This window comes from Dipodomys spectabilis, unplaced genomic scaffold (genome assembly GCF_019054845.1).
Source record: "Dipodomys spectabilis isolate Male_0828 unplaced genomic scaffold, ASM1905484v1 ptg000911l, whole genome shotgun sequence".
NCBI classification, from domain to species: Eukaryota; Metazoa; Chordata; class Mammalia; order Rodentia; family Heteromyidae; genus Dipodomys; species Dipodomys spectabilis.
The window spans coordinates 1-10000 of record NW_024871588.1 but is presented as its reverse complement, the minus strand read 5'-3'; positions in this window follow the sequence as shown (position 1 = coordinate 10000).

The window sequence follows — 10000 nt, the reverse complement described above, 5'->3', positions numbered from 1 at the left end:
CCCTCCATTGTTTTCCCCCTACCATCCCCTCCCTCCCTCCCTCCCTCCCTCCCTCCCTCCCTCCCTCCCTCCCTCCCTTCCCCGAGGTTTTTTTTTTTTTTTTTGATTGTGATTAAATGCCTAATCTCTCTTTAATATCTCTTTATCTTCCAACCCCTGCTTCCTGACCAGATGGGGATACCTGAAGCACTCAGCAGAAACCAGACAGCCAGAGGGGAACGCGAGCCGTCCATCGCCCCGTCGGTGTGTACGTATGCAGGTGGCATGACCGTCCATCCCCACCTCCCCCGCAGGCGATTACTCGACCACGACCTCCGCCTCCGCCTCCGCCCCCGCCCTCCCCCCCCCCCCCCCCCCGCACCACAATTCACAACCCTACCCTCGGAACAAAATAAAACAAATTTGCTTGGATCTCACACTGCCTTTTGCTTGTATTTGACGACGCAATAGGCGAAGGGGAGGGATCTCATGTCTGGTGCCTGACCGGGGCGGGGGGGGGGGGGGCGGGGGGCGGGGGGGGAAAATTGGAGAGGAGAGAAGAGGGGGCAGAGAGCATCTCCGTGTTTCTGTGTGCGTGCGCGCGCGCACCCGCGCGCCCACACACATCCAAAGCGGGTGGGGGGGGGGGGGAGGGAGGAAACTCAAAGATCGGATGCGACAGAGCATGTAGGCCAGCCGGACCAGTTCACCGCGTCTCTCTGTCTCTTGTTTCTCTGTTTCTCTATTTCTCTCTCTCTCTGTCTCTCTTTGTCTCTGTCTGTCTGTCTGTCTGTCTGTCTGTCTGTCTGTCTGTCTGTCTGTCTGTCTGTCTCTCTCTCTCTCTCTCTCTCTCTCTCTCTCTCTCTCTCTCTCGTTTGAATTCTCTCTCCCGCCCGCCCGCCAGCACTCCCTCCCTCCTTTTCCTCTCGACTTGCCAGTCAATCCTGGGGCTTGAGCTACTGGCGCTCCAACACACAACGGTCCCACTCCGACCCTGCCTGCCTGCCTATGCATGGGCCCCATACTCCAACGAGGCACATCATCATCCCCACCCCCACCCCTTCTCTGAAAAAGAAGGCAGTCTCTCTCGGGACCAGCCAGCCTGGGCCTGGAAGAGAAGGACATAAGGCCGGTTTTCTCAGTCAGTCAGTCAGTCAGTGCGCGGTTTCTTTTTCATGCATTTCATGAGAGAAAACTGCAATTCACAAAACCACCACTAGATGGCGCGCGTTCGCCGTCGACAAGGTGGATGGGGCGGCGGGAGGGGCAAAACACGGGTCGGGTCAGTCACTCGCTCAGTCGGTCAGTCCTCGCCTACCCGGTAGTGGGTAGTGAGAGTTCTGACATACACATACATATAGGTTGTTATAATTCATTATTATCGTCATTTGCTTTTCCTTTTTCCTTTTGGCCTAGTCCTGGGGCTTGGGCTCCGGGCCTGAGCACTGTCCCTGAGTTTCTTTATGCTCAAGGTCACTGCTCTACCACTCGAGCCCCTTCTGGCTTGTTCTGTTTAGGTGGTACTGAGGAATTGAACCCAGGGCTTCAAGCACGCTGAGACACATTCCCAGCCCAGTCCACCTCTGGGATTCCCCCCACCACCACCACCCCCCCCCCCCCCCCGCACCGGGTTCTGCCCGCCCGGAACCAGAGGCACGGTACTGTCCTCTGCGAGCTCGTGCTCTTGCATGACGACACGGTAGTACTAATTCAGCCCCGAGGAAATCTTCACTAGGGCATTTTCCCCCAAGTCCACCTCCACTTCTGGCGTTTTGGGTGACCCATCGAGATGAAGAGTCTCAAATGGACTTTCCTGCCCGGGCGGGCTATGAACCACTATCCTCAGGTCTCAGCCCCCTCGCTCAGCACCTCAGACGGATGATGGGCAGTGAGCCACTGCTGCCACCGGCACCACCCGGCCGGTGAGCCTTTGCCTGGGGATTTTCTTTACCGACCGGCCGAAAGGTTTCGTGCCCTACCTGTCTTATGGATAAGTTTGCTCTGTTTTCGGTCTTATTTTTGTCCTCATGGACATCCTTCTTTCCCAAGGAAAAGGGGCCTCGGCTCGGGGAGAGAGTCAATTCCTGAGGCCAGACAATCCATAGGAGGAACTTTCTGCCACAGTGTGGTGTGGTGTGGTGTGGTGTGGTGTGGTGTGGTGTGGTGTGGTGTGGTGTGGTGTGGTGTGGTGTGGTGTGGTGTGGCAGCTCAGATATCACAAGGACTGCCATCTCGTGTGCAGGATACCCGGGGAGGGGAACTGCGGGGTGGGGGTGAGCAGAGGCATTTTCTCCTTCCGGAAACCAGATGATGATTGAATAAAATTAGCCATCCATCCTTGAGACATTCTCAAGGAGGTGGGCTGGGAATGTGTCTGGGTTGGTAGACAGCTTCCCCTAAAAACTCGGGCCTAAATGGCGGCGGCGGCATCCATCTTGTTCACAGACCGAGTGTCCACGTTGAAAATGAGAGTCTCTTCTGGGACGCTGGTTCCTGCTCCCTCCTTCCTTCTTCCAAGGAAGAAGTTGCCGCTGGCGGGTGGGTTCCAGGCTGGCAAGCAGAGTAAGCAGAGCCCCGCTGGAGTCCACAAGGAAAAGCAAGACCGAGGGGAGGCGGGGAGGCGGGGAGGCGGGGAGGGGGGACACAGAGACAGACAGGAGACAGAGAGGCAGAGAGAAAGAGACAGAGACAGAGAGAGACAGAGACCCAGCGACCGACGGAAAGACACACAGGGGAAGAGATGGAGGGGGAGCGAGAGATCCACAAGTCCAACTAGGTCCCCTGAACGAATCATCGACAGACAGACAGACACACTGACAGACAGACAGACAGACGGACACACACACACACACACACACACACACACACACACACACACACACAGAGGCAGACAAGAGGGAGATGGAGAGATGGAGGGGGAGCGAGAGATCCACAAATCTAACTACACCAACTGAATAATCAGACAGACAGACAGACAGACAGACACACACACACACACACACACACACACACACACACACACACACACACACACACACACACACACCACACCGACACACAGGCAGACAGAGGGAGAGATGGGGAGTATAACTAGATCACCTGAATCAACAAACAGGAACAGGCACACATGCCCCCACCACACACACACACACACACACACACAGAGGCAAAGACAAGAGACCGACACACAGACAGGCAGAGAGGGGGAGACATGGAGGGGGAGCCCTAGAGACCCATCAGTGTGACTGACTAGATCACCTGAATAAATTTATTCCTTCCCTGCCCTGCCCTCATGTATGAAGGTAGACGATTGGTATGGAGTTCTTCTTGTCACCAAACACAGGTGAGGGCTAGTGACTTTTTACCCTTCCATGTAGGGACTCTTCCCTTAGGACCCTTGATTTTGATCATTGAATGAGAATTTCTGGAGGAGTCACTCTGGTGGAGTTTTATGGAGTAAGCAATCAGGCAACCAGACAACCATACAACCCGACCACAAAAAAAAAAAAAAAAAAAAAGCAGACACAGACAGACAGACAGACAGACAGAGAGACCCACACAGCTCCTGACTTCATGGGTGTTTTCAGGGTTAAAGTGGGGGGTCGGGGGGAATGTGGCAACTGAATTATGCACAGATAGTTGTTTTATCTTTGCTCCAATCTCAACTCTAGATGTTTGGGGTATTTCTTTACAGATAAGATAAACAGATCATTAACGCTTGTTTTCTTTCTTTCTTTCTTTCTTTCTTTCTTTCTTTCTTTCTTTCTTTCTTTCTTTCTTTGTGTGCCCCCCCTCTCCTTTTTCTCTTTTTTATGGGGGGGGGAGGTGGGCAATCCTGGGACTCGAAGTCAAGGCACTGTCACTCAGCGACTCAGCTTTTTTGGCTCAATTCTAGCAGTCTATCACTTGAACCAGAGCTCCACTTTTGGCTTTATCTGTCTATGTACTATGTACGTGGCGTGTGTGTGTGTGTGTGTGTGTGTGTGTGTGTGTGTGTGTGTGTGTGTGTGTAATATATATTATATATATTCATTTTATACATAGACGTATATATGTATAAACACACATCTATTCGTTTATTTATACACATGTGTATATATACGTGCACATATATATTTATACACATATGTGTATATATACATGCACACATATATTTATACACATACATATATACTGTGATACGCACGCACACACACACACACACACACACACACACACACACACACACACACATTGCCTTATTATTTTCATGATTTTTGTTTTTTTTTTGGTTTTGTTTTGTTTTTTGGTTTGGTTTTTCCCGGGACGTGGGGCTTGAACCCTGGCTGGCCCTGGACACTGTCCCCCAACTCTTCAGCTCAAGCCTAGGGCGCTACTACTTGAGCCACAGTACCACTTCCGGTTTTCTGAGTGGCTTATTGGAGATAAGAGTCTCACGGTCTTTCGTGCCCAGGCTGGCTTTGAACCGAGATCCTCAGATCTCAGCTTCCGGAGCAGCTAGGATTACAGGCGCGAGCCACCAGCGCCCAGCTATTTTCATGTTTTTGTGTGTGTGTGTGTGTCGGGTGTGAGGCTTGAACTCTGGGGCTGGGTGCTGTCTCTCTCTCTCTCTCTCTCTCTCTCTCTCTCTCTCTCTCTCTCTCTGTGTGTGTGTGCTCTTCACCTTCCCAGCCCTCCCCCACTTGTTTTGCCAGTCTAGGGGCTGGCAAAAGAAGAAGAAAGAGAGATTGAGTAAAATTAGCCATCCATCCTTCAGCCATCCTCCTTGAGACATTCTCAATGAAGTGGGCTGGGAATGTGTCTGGGTGGTAGACAGCTTCCCTAAAAACTCGGGCCTAAATGGCAGCAGCGGCATCCATCTTGTTTACAGACCGAGTGTCCACGAGCTCATGTGGGCTTTCATGTTCTCCGTGGGTTGACACGGCCGGCCGGCGGGCGGGCGAGCGGATGAGCGAGCGGGGTGGGGTGTGCGATTCATTGGAGATAAGACACCGGTTCCTGCTCCCTCCTTCCTTCAGGGACACCAAGGAAGAAGTTGCCGCTGGCGGGTGGGTTCCAGGCTGGCAAGCAGAGTAAGCAGAGCCCCGCTGGGACTGAAATACATTTCTTCCTGGAGTCCACAACGAAAAGCAAGCGGGGGGGGGGGGGGGGCGGAGGGGAGAGGACAGAGAGACAGAGAGGAGAGACAGACAGAGACAGAGACAAAGAGGGACAGACACACAGACAGAGACAGAGACCCAGAGACCGACAGAAAGACACACAGGGAAAGAGCCGCAGGGGGAACGAGAGATCCACAAGTCCAACTAGATTCCCCTGAATCAACAAACAGACGGATGGACGGACGGACACACACACACACACACACACACACACACACACACACACACACACACACACACACGGAGACGGACACACGCGGAGAGAGACAGACAGAGGGACACATGGAGGGGGAGCCCTAGAGACCCATTAGTGTGACTGACTAGATCACCTGAATAAATTATTCCTTCCCTGCCCTGCCCTCATGTATTGAGGTAGACTATTGGTATGGAGTTCTTCTTGTCACCAAACACAGGTGAGGGCTAGTGACTTTTTACCCTTCCATGTACGGACTCTTCCCTTAGGACTCTTGATCTTGATTTCGATCATTGAATAAGAATTTCTGGAGGAATCAGAAAGAATGACATTTCCCCATTTGTTAGGAAATGGAAAGGCTTGGAAAAAATTATATTAAGTGAAGTAAGCCAGGCCCAAAGAAACATAGGTCCCATGGTTTCCCTTATTTGCAATATCTAGTATATGTATGAGTCAAGTGGAAAAGGTCAGATAATGTGATGTTAGGAAAACGAACCCTTGAATATGTATTTTAATGGTTTTTTTTTCATGCACGTGTTTCTAACGCATTTATAGGATTGTTTCTTTGTTGCTTTGTATGTCCCCCCCCCCCCACAGTGTAACCCCCGCTTTCACTATATTTGATGTCAGTATAACTTATGGGGGAGATGGGGACAAACAAGTCGCGTTTAAGGATTCAGGTGGACCTGTTGCAACAATGAGAAGTACAAAATGTCGTGTGAAAAAGGAGCTTTACGGTGGGGGGGCGGGGAAGGGGGAAGGATTGGGTTGGGGGGAGGGGGGTGGCTGGGAAGGGAGATGAAGTGTAAACAAAGGAGGAGGCTGCAATGCTTGGTAGGAAATGTGTGCATTATCCTGCCCATGTAGTTGTAACCCCTCTGTACAGTATGTTCTCAAATAAAATAAAATAAAATTAAAAAAAAAAAAAAGAATTTATGGAGTAAGCAAGCAGGCAACCAGGCAACCAGACAACCAGTCCAAAAAAAAAAAAAGGCAGACACAGTCAGACAGACAGAGAGACCCACACAGCTCCTTGACTTCATGGGTGTTTTCAAGGTTAAAGCGGGGGGGGGGGGGGGGGGGCGGGGGAATGTGGCAGCTGAGTTATGCACAGATAGTTAGTTGTTTTATCTTTGCCCCAACCTGAATTTCTAGATGTTTGGGGCATTTCTTTACAGGTAAGAGAAAGAGGTCACTGACTCTTCCTTCCTTCCTTCCTTTTTTCTTTCCTTTCTTTCTTTTTTCCCCCACCATCTCTCTCTCTCTCTCTCTCTCTCTCTCTCTCTCTCTCTCTCTCTCTCTCTCTCCTTTTTCTCTATTTTTTTGGAGGGGTGGGCAATCCTGGGTCTTGAAGTCAGGGCCTGAGTACTGTCACTCAGACACTCAGCTTTTTCGGCTCAAGTCTAGCACTGTACCATTTGAGCCACAGCGCTACTTATGTCTATGTACGTGATATCTATCTATCTATCTATCTATCTATCTATCTATCTATCTATCTATCTATCTATCTATCTATCTATCTATCTATCTATTGATATAGATATACATCTACATATATCTATATATATCTATGTGTGTGTGCGTGCGTGTGTGTGCGTGAGTATGCGTGTATGTATATATCTATACATATATATGTGTTTATATGCATATACATATATAAACACATTCATTTATTTATACATATACGTATATACGTATAAGCACACATATGTTCATTTATTTATACATATATATACATACACACACACACACATATATATATATACTTATACATAGTGTGATACACACATATAAATATACGTATATCCACTTATTATTTACGTGCTTTTTTTTTTTTTTTTTGTCGGCCTTGGGGCTTGAACTCTGGGCCTGGGCGCTGTCCCTCAGCTCTTCAGCTCAAGGCGAGCGCTCTACCACTTGAGCTACAGCACCACTTCCGGTTTTCTGGTGGTTTATTGGAGATCGGAGTCTATAGGTCTCTCCTGCCCGGGCTGGCTTTGAACCGCGATCCTCAGATCTCAGCCTCCTGAGTAGCTAGGATTACAGGCGTGAGCCACCAGCGGCCCGGCTTATTTACATGCTTTTTGGTTGTTGTTTTTTTTATCTCCCCCCTCCCCCGCCCAGACGTGGGGCCTTGGGAAGGGATCTGCAGGGGGGGGGTGTGCAGAGGCATTTTCTCCTTCGGGAAACCAGGTGATGATTTAGTAAAATTAGCCATCCATCCTTGAGACATTCTCAAGGAAGTGGACTGGGAATGTGGGTGGTAGACAGCTTCCCTAAAAACTCGGGTCTAAATGGCAGCAGAGATGGCAGCGGCATCCATCTTGTTTACAGACCGAGTCTCCATGTTCAACATGAGACTCCTCTAAACTGAGTCTTTGCATGTTCTTGAGCTCATGTGTGGCTTTCATATTCTGTGTGGGTTGACACGGGCGGGCGGGTGGCCAGGCGGGTGATTCATTGGAGATAAGAGTCTCTTTTGGGGCACCGGTTCCTGCTCCCTCCTTCCTTCGGGGACACCAAGGAAGAAGTTGCCTCTGGCGGGTTCCAGGCTGGCAAGCTGAGTAAGCAGAGGCCACTGGGCCTGAAATACAGTTCTGCCTTGAGTCCACAAAGAAAAGCAAGGGGTGGGGGAGGGGAGAGGACAGAGACACAGGAGAGACAGACAGAGAGGAGAGACAGAGACGGAGAGAGAGAGACAGAGACCCAGAGACCGATGGAAAGACACACAGAGTAAGAGATGGAAGGGGGAGCGAGAGATCCACAAGTCCAACTAGATCTGAGATACACACACACACACACACACACACACACACACACACACACACACACACACACACACAGAGGCAGACAGACGGAGACATGGAGGGGGAGCCCTAGAGACCCATCAGTGTGACTGACTAGATCACCTGAATAAATTTATTCCTTCCCTGCCCTGTCCTCATGTATTAAGGTAGACGGTTGGTATGGAGTTCTTCTTGTCACCAAACACAGGTGAGGGCTAGTGACTTTTTACCCTTCCATGTACGGACTCTTCCCTTAGGACTCTTGATCTTGATTTCGATCATTGAATAAGAATTTCTGGAGGAGTCACTCTGGTGGAGTTTTTATGGAGTAAGTAAGCAAGCAGGCAAGCAGACAACCAGACCCCCCAAAAAGGCACAGACAGACAGACAGACAGACAGACAAGGACATACTCTAATACAGTGTGGGTGCTCTTGAAGGGAGAGAGACCTACACAGCTCCTTGACTTCATGGGTGTTTTCAGGGTTAAACAGGCGGGGGGGGGGGGGAGGGATGTGGCAGCTGAGTTATGTACAGATAGTTAGTTGTTTTATCTTTGCCCCAACCTGAATTTCTAGATGTTTGGGGCATTTCTCTACAGGTAAGAAAAACAGGTCATTGACCATTCCTTCCTTCCTTCCTTCCTTCCTTCCTTCCTTCCTTCCTTCCTTCCTTCCTTCCTTCCTTCCTTCCTTCCTTCCTTCCTTCGTTTTTTACTTTCTCTCTTCCCCCCACCCTCTCTCTCTCTCTCTCTCTCTCTCTCTCCTTTTTCTTTATTTTTTTTTGGGGGGGTGGGCAATACTGAGACTTGAAGTCAGGGCCTCAGCACTGTCACTCAACTTCTTTTGCTCAAGTCTAGCACTGTATCACTTGAACCACATCACCACTTCTGGCTTTCTCTCTCTCTCTACACAGACACACACACAGACACACACACACACACAGACACAGACACACACACACACACACACATGCATATACATACATATACCAATATATATTTATACACACACATACATATATATATATATATGCTTACATATAGTGTGATACACACATATATATTTATTATTTTCAGTTTTTTTGTTGTCGGGCGTGAGGCTTGAACTCTGGGTCTGGGTGCTGTCTCTCTGCTCTTCATCTGAAGGCTCACAACTGTTCTGCCACTTGAGCCACAGTGTGCCACTGATCCCCTTTTCTGTTTATATAGTGCTGAGGAATCAAACCCAGGGCCTCATGCTTGCAAGGCGAGCGAGCACTCTACCACTAAGCCACCTTCCTAGCTCTCCCCCCTTTTTTGGCCAGTCAAGCATGGAAGGCTCCTGCATATTGTTTGTATGGACATACTCACAGCTGAATAACTGAGTTGTTTTGCTTAATAAAAAAAAAATCCTGGTGTTGATATATGTGGAGGGGAAGGGAAAAAACAAATTGTTAAAACAGGGATACAGGAGGACCCATTGAAACAATGAGATATACAAGTCGTTATGTCGAAAAACGAACTTTACAACTTTGGGGAGGGACGGGGGGGGGGGGGGAGGGGGGGGAGGATACGAAGGGATGGAAAGGGGAAACAAAGCAGGAGGCTACAATGCTTATAAGAAATGTGCTCATTATCTTACCCATGTAATTGTAACCTCTCTGTACAGTATTTTTACAATAAAAATATATTTAAAAGTATATATATATATTTTAAAAACTTGGTACAGTAGTCTAGAAACATGGTGGCTATTACAGCCTTCATTTGCTTCACTTGACCACTGTTTTCTCATTTAAAAGCTTTTGGCGACAAGCATGATTATTTTTCATGGGGTGTGGGTGACTGTTTTGAGGCTTTCCCAAATTTTTATGTCCACCAGGTTACCAGATCTAAGGAAAACCCAGA